Source organism: Rattus norvegicus, chromosome 17 (genome assembly GCF_021556685.1).
Source record: "Rattus norvegicus strain SHRSP/BbbUtx chromosome 17, alternate assembly SHRSP_T2T, whole genome shotgun sequence".
Taxonomy (NCBI): domain Eukaryota; kingdom Metazoa; phylum Chordata; class Mammalia; order Rodentia; family Muridae; genus Rattus; species Rattus norvegicus.
The window spans coordinates 23,849,889-23,857,746 of record NC_141550.1 but is presented as its reverse complement, the minus strand read 5'-3'; the positions used below and the strand labels follow the sequence as shown (position 1 = coordinate 23,857,746).

Sequence of the window (7,858 nt, the reverse complement as noted above, 5' to 3'; positions counted from 1 at the left end):
CAAGATGCTAAAAGTACAGTGGTCAACAGACAGATACAGTATTCCTGGAGCTTATTAAAGCAGACACACAATTATAGGGCAGACAGGATTCTGTTAGGTGGAGGGGCTTCCCAGCTTAGACTTGGGACAGCAGGAAAGAGTCACCAGGAATCCTATGCCACTCCAGGACCTGAAAAGTGAGAAGGACCTCTTTGAGACAGAGGAGGGACTATTTCAGCTTGGAGGCCTATGGAATCAGACGTCAGATTTCACTGCTGGGAGAAGTGGTCTTCATAGTCCTCTCTACCACAGTGGGTGAATGGTAAGGTCCAGGAGTTTTAAGCCAGCCTGACCATCCCCAAAAGGAAGGAAAGTCTAGTGTGACATATTTCTATAATCTTAGCACTAAGGAAGCTGAGGCAAGAGAGTCAGGAATTCAAGGCTAGCCCTAGGAGTGTATTGAGTTTAAGGTCAACATCTGCTACATGACACTCTGCTTCAAAAAGAAAGAAAGAAAGAAAGAAAGAAAGAAAGAAAGAAAGAAAGAAAGAAAGAAAGGAAAAGAAATGAAATGAAATGAAATGAAATGAAATGAATGGTAGTAGTGACAGGCACCTTTAATCCCAGCACTGGGGAGGAAGAGGCAGGTGAATCTTTGAGTTGGAGGCCAACCTGATCTACTAAGTTTCAGGATAGATAGGCTACACTGAGAAACTCTCTCTGGGGGGGGAGGGGGGGGAAGGGAGGGGGGAGAAGAAGGGAGGGAGGAAGGAAGGAGGAGAGAAGGAAAAAGAGACAAAGGAAGGGGCAGAAGGAAAAAGAGAGGGAAGGAACATTCAAGTTTAATACTCCACGGTGCTATTCACCCACTGTTAGACCAGTTGGTTTGCTTTTGAGTTTCAACTTCCCAGTCTGCAAAATGGGTATGCAGTCAGCATCTCTCTGGCTGTCAATGGGTCAATAGAAACAAACCTGCTACAGAATATTGGTCACCATGGACTAAGAAATGATAGGACAAACCTGGTGTATTATTATATCTCCATGAAAGGGGAAGAACAGGGTGGACTACTGTAAGTTTCAAAAATTGATGTGGAATTTTATATGATGACAGAAATTTAAGGTTATAATTGTTATAACAGACTGTATATTCATTCGAATTTTATTTAAGGTATATAGGCATATACAACTCGTTTCAACATGTAATGTAAAGTCTTAGTCTCTTGAAAGCTACCACCATAAACTGTTAAGGTTAGTTAGTTAGTTAGTTAGTTAGTTAGTTAGTTAGTAGTCAGTCAACTTATATTAGATATCTACCCAGCTGAGGCCTAAGCTTTGCATCATTGAAAGGTCTCCGTGTCTTTATTTTTGGCTGGCAAGTTCCGAGGGTCATACAACACCATTGGCTTCCATTTTTCTCCACTTGTAGATTGAGTTGACATGAAGAATGTTAATGTTACCTCCAACCTTGAAAAGTAAGACTACCTGTTCTTTATTTTTAGATCGAAATATTGGGCGATTGTGGCTAACGGGACCCGCCTCTGGCCAGCTGTGATGACCTTAACTTGAAGAAATTCAGTATCCCTTATATTGAAGTGACTTTGGTGTTTGCGATGGTGCTTTCTATGTGGGGAGTCTGCTCACAGAACACTTTAGTCTCGGCCCACATAAGGTGTCTATCCCGAGTCAGCAGTTGAGTCTCATTCTCATGGTGTTCACGAAGCCGTGACTTGGAGGGAAGTGTCCCCCTGTTCTCAACTCTGTCAGGGGATCATTGTCCCCGGCATCTCACACTCTCAGATTCCCTTAGTCCCTTCCCTGTCAGATGAGAACCACAGACTTGAGGTTGGTGCACTTTTCCATTAGAGCATTTCTTGCTTCACTTACTTCCTCTCCTTGACAAAACCGAGACGTTAGGGCAGATCGGGCCCCACCCTGCATCTGTCTTGTGGACTGCAAGACTGGTTGTCGTCGGTGAAACGAAATCCAGCAAGTGACTAATCCAGTCAGGAACATCGTAGAAAAAAAAATGAAGTGGAAGATGTTTACGTTTGTCACTGGGCTGACTGCTGTGTCCACGATTCTTTTATTCTTGTCTCTCAACAATTTAGTGCCACAAAAAATCCTGGACGATAAGAGGAAGCATGGACAATGCTTCAGTCCTTGCAGAAGTCTGTGGCATGATTGTGACAGAGGGAGAAAATGTCTTTGGTGGAAACACACCCATGGTCCCTCTGAAGAATATTCACACCAAAATCACTACATCGTGAGCCCTCTGTCAGCAGAAGAGGTCGGGTTCCCTTTGCCTTATGCAACAGTTGTTCACAAAGACTTCGGTACATTTGAAAGGCTCTTCAGGGCCAATACACTCCCCCGAACTGTGTCTGCTGTGCCCACGTGGGTGAGAAGACCACATCTGCTTTCACAGATTTGGTGAGAGAACTTCTGGGTTGTATCTCAAATGCCTTTCTAGCCTCAAAGAGGAAGTCTGTGGTCTACTTGGGCTTCTCCTGGCTCCAGGCTGACCTAAACTTCTCAAAAGATCTGAGCACCTCCCAAGTCCCCTGGAAATATGTCCCCAGCACCTGTGGGCAGGAATTCCCCCTGAGAACCAAGGAAATAGCTCAGTGCCCAAAAGGGCTTAAGGGGAAGAAGACTCTCCCTCCTCCTATCACCAGGACTAAATATAAATACTTGGAACAGAGGTACTGGCTGTTTTCCTTCATGCTGTGGATGTATATACCGTATAACCTCACTATTTATTTTGGCTCTGCCTATTAGTGTTCTGTCTAAGCTCCACCCCACAGTTACCTGGCAACAGCCAGGTATGCCTGACTTCACTATAAAAGGGCTGCTTGCCCCCTCCTCACTCTTGCTCTCCAGCTCCTCTCTTGTTCTTGCCTTCTGCACCCTCTCCCTCCTCATTCCTCCCTCCCTCCCTCCCTCCCCCTCTCCCTCTCCCTCTCCCTCTCCCTCTCCCTCTCCCTCTCTCTCTCTCTCTCTCTCTCTCTCTCTCTCTCTCTCTCTCTCTCTCTCTGCCTTTCTCTGTCCCTACTACCCTCTTAACTCCCCTCCCTATAACCTGAATAAACTCTATTCTATACTATATGGTCGGTTGTGTTGCTCCTCCCTCATGGGGAAGGTATACTTCAACATAAGCCCACCGAGGTACCCCCTTCCCCCATACCTTACCACACCTCCATAGAACATATCCCTCCTCTCTTCATCTTTTTATAAACACATCACTGCCTATGTGACTGTGACAAGGGAATTTGTTAAGTTTGTCCTCAAGGAAAAGATGGCCGTTGACTTACTTGAGTGGTCAAAAGATACCTACTCTCCTGACAAACAATTCTGGGTGATACTAAGCAAGACTCCAAGTACAAGGGACTTACCTTCAATTCTGTATAAAGTAATAAGTGTCTGCATGTGTGTGTTTCTCCTTAAAAATGCCCCTGATTTATTTTGTCTGTTTGCCTAGACTTCCAAACTTTCTACACACCCTGAAGATGGTTCTATATGTCTGATTCCATAGAGTCATGCAGAGGAACTTATACACCTTACATGTATGTCACACATGTTGTGTCTGCCTATAGAACATACTTGCTAAATTTATCCTTGCATTATATATTCCAAATCTTTCCTCTAAGTCCCTGGGGTAGGGTGGGGGGTGGAATTCAGATATTTTTTTTCCTTCCTTGTTTAGAAACTCCACATCTTAGATACTGGTTATTCGCTGTGGCCCTAGTAGGAGTGTCAACCATGTAAAAGGAAGTCCTTTGTGGGCCAGGCTTACAGGAATCTTTAAGAACTTACCTTTATATAAAAACCTTTTTATACCTTGTACTGGTTATACATGGGTAGAAAAGTTTTCAATATTTTTTCATAAAATGATCTATTCTTGTGGAAAATCTGGGAAGTGCAGAAAACAAATAAGAAAGTCCAAAATATACATGGTCTCCTATATCTATCTGTCTGTCTACCTACCTACCTATCTATCTATCTATCTATCTATCCATTTATCCATCCATCCATTCACCTACCTACCTATCTATCTATCCATCTATCATCTACCTATCTACTTATCTAGTTAGCTACCTACCTATCTACCTACCTACCTATCTATCTATCTATCTATCTATCTATCCATTTATCCATCCATCCATTCACCTACCTACCTATCTATCTATCCATCTATCATCTACCTATCTACTTATCTAGTTAGCTACCTACCTATCTACCTACCTACCTATCTATCTATCTATCTATCTATCTATCCATTTATCCATCCATCCATCCATTCACCTACCTACCTATCTATCCATCTATCATCTACCTATCTACTTATCTAGTTAGCTACCTACCTATCTACCTACCTACCTATCTATCTATCTATCTATCTATCTATCTATCTATCTATCCATTTATCCATCCATCCATTCACCTACCTACCTATCTATCTATCCATCTATCATCTACCTATCTACTTATCTAGTTAGCTACCTACCTATCTACCTACCTACCTACCTATTTTGTGCTGGAGATTGAATCTAGGCCCTTGAGTTCTTTAGTGTGAGCCACATGCCCAGCCTTCCTTCAGTCTCTGCACTGCTGAATGAAGTTTAGTCATAGTGATGATGTAATCTTGTATCCCTGATGCTTTCACCAGCCACATGACTTTCCCAGGTCCTGGAAGCATCCGCTCTCACAGCGTGGGCAGACCACACTCTACTCTCCAGTCTCTAGTACTTGGCAACCCTCCTGGTTTGCTTTGCTTGATAGTGTCTACTATCAGCATACAGGGAGTGGGTTTCATTGTGACTTTTGTATTCACATACATCATTCTGCCTAATAATACTTATTTGTCCCCCATTGCCTCCCTCTCTCCCTTCTTTCTCTGGTCCCTTCTCTCCCTAAGAACAGTCTTTCTTCTTCCTCCTCCTCATCCTCCTCCTCCTCTCCCCCTCCTCCTCTTCTTCTTCTCCGCTTCCTCCTCGCTGTCCTCTTTCTCCCCTCCCCGCTTCTTATTCTTCTTCACCCGCTCCCACACAGAAAACATGTTATCGTTGTCTTTTTCCCCTCATTGCCTTCTGCTGCTCTCTCATCCCTCTAAACTCCCTCCCCTCCCCAAGAGCCCCTTCCTATCTGTTTCCTTTGTAAAATGCTATTGTGACCAATGCCAAAGAACACCAGACATAAGCAACATCTTTTTGCATGCACCAACTTCACCACAGTGTCATGTGTTTGCATGTTTGTTTGTTGAAGCAGAGTTTAATCTTTGATTTGTAGGCCAAGCTGGCCTACTTAGATATGCCTCTGCCTTCTGAGGTCTGGGATTAAAGGGAACAACCAAGATCCAGCCTGTTTAGTCTTTGGAAATAAAATTACTAGGCCTGGTGGAGGCACATGCCTTTCTTTTTTTTCTTTTTTCTTTTTTTTTTTTTTTCGGAGCTGGGGACCGAACCCAGGGCCTTGCGCTTGCTAGGCAAGCGCTCTACCACTGAGCTAAATCCCCAACCCCCGGCACATGCCTTTAATCCCAGCACTGGAGAGGCAGGCTGAGGCAGGCTGAGGCAGGCTGAGGCAGGCTGGGGCAGGCTGAGTAAGCTGGTCTCTGTAAATTCCAGGCCAGCCTGGTCTACAAGCTCCAGGACAGCCAGAGCTACCCAGAGAAACACTGTTTTGAAAGAAACAAAGAAAGAAACAAAAAAAAAAAAAAAGAAAGGGAAAGGAAAGGAAAAATAAACAAGTTACTAGGTTAAAAGAGGAACATTTGAAGTTCTGATACACATAACCAAATTGCTCTGACCCCATCCAAGCTTCCATAAGCCCAGGAGTATACAAGCTGGCTTATTTTATTGCTTTTCTGCTAACAATGGCAAATCTGTTGCATTTATTTTCTAAATTTTCTTGAATTAACAAGAGAAAAAATGACATCCCCCCTTTCATTTCTAAAACATGGAGATTAAATACTTTTGAAAAGTTATTTAGCTGTTTTTGTTGTTGTTTTATTTGCCAGCTTTCTGTAACGTAGAAGAGAGTGTGAGAGTGAAGAGAGAAAAGAGTAGAGCCTTGAGAGGGCTGTGGGAAATGAGATCAGCTTGGGTGTGTGCACACACCACAACACACAACACACACAACAACACACACACACAATACACACCACAACACATATATACTACAATACACATCACACACTACAATACACACCACATACAACACAAACACACACAACACAAACACACACAATACACACATTCAGTGCAACACACATCACACACAACAACACAAACACTCACACTACAACACACAATACACACATACACACCACAACACATTCAGTACAACACATACCACAGGCAATACGCACACCACAACACACATACACTATAACACATACCGCATACACACACACACCATACAACAACACACAACAGGCCTACAACACACACACATACACACCACAGCACACATACACTAACAAGACACACCAAACACAACAACACAAACATACACACTACAACACACACATACACACTGCAACACACAACACACACAATACACACAACACAAACACATACACCACAACACACACTATAACACACACCAGGCATACAACACATATAAATACACACACACTACAACACACACAACACACACACATATACACCACAACACACACTACAAGACACACAAAGCACACATACCAAACAAACACACATACACTACAAGACACACACTACAAGACACACACTACAACACACACACTACAGCACATACTACAACACACATACACTATAACACACACACTACAACATAGACACACACACACAGATCATCTGAGTTGGTATGATTAAATCAAGAAGCAATCAGGTCCAGCAGATTGACTGACTGGTCAACCATGTAAGGTCAATCCTGCCCTTACGTGTCACTGTCCCATTTCTCCTGACTCCACACCTCCAGACTGGTTTGTAAAGTGCGGATATACTCAGACAGGGCTGTTATTAATAGGAGGCAACCACCATGACCTGGCATGCTATGCCTTTTGAAATAAATTGCTAGGTCAGGTGGTGGTGCATGCCTTTGATACCTTTGTTGGTAAAAGGTACAGCCACTATGAAGCCTTTTCTTTACCTCTTGTAAAACCCCTCCTGACCAGGGTCTGCGTCTTACATGTTCCCCAAAGTCACAGAATTCAAGACCATGGAGAAACTCTAAGTCACATGGATGATCTGGGCTGGAGAGATTGCTCAGCAGTTGAACGGCCTGACTGCTTTTACAGAGGACCTAGGTTCAATGTCCAGTACCCATGTGGCAGCTCCCAAGTATCTCTAACTCCAGTTCCAGGGCATCAGATACCCTTTTCTGGACTGAGTAGACCCCAGGCATGCAAACGATTCAGGCATACATGCATGTAGGCAAAACACTCATACATGTTAAAAGTGTGGGGTCTGTAATTTGACATTTATTTTATCTTGTTTCTAACACTTCTAAAAAAAAAATCTTTAACCCCACAGAATTTTTTTAGTGGCTCAGACTTCCAGCTACTCAATCCACAGTCGCTCATAATCTCTGGGACAGGATGTTCCTGGAGAGGGTGAGAAGCCTGCTTACCCTGCCTAAGAAGAACGAAGGCATTACCACAAGAAAATGGTAGCCTCAGGATATATAACCTGCCTCCAAATTCTTGCCAGTACCAAATCCTGCCAGTAGCTCAGGATTTCTTATCCCCAGTGGGGACATATTTGAGTGGGACACCCATCAAAGTTAAAGGTCAATGGAGTCTCTGTTAGGTCTCAAACTTGGAACAAATCGTTAGCTGATCAAAGTAGATTTGGTTGCCAGGTTCTCCCAGCATCCCTCAGTCCCTACTTACAGGGTA

The 7,858-nt window shown here is 43.5% G+C and overlaps 1 pseudogene; it reads left to right on the top strand.

Moving 5' to 3' along the window:
- Nucleotides 1-898: 898 nt before the first annotated feature.
- Nucleotides 899-7,194, top strand: LOC148000077 (N-acetyllactosaminide beta-1,6-N-acetylglucosaminyl-transferase-like; annotated as a pseudogene).
- The last annotated feature ends 664 nt before the right edge of the window (nucleotides 7,195-7,858 follow it).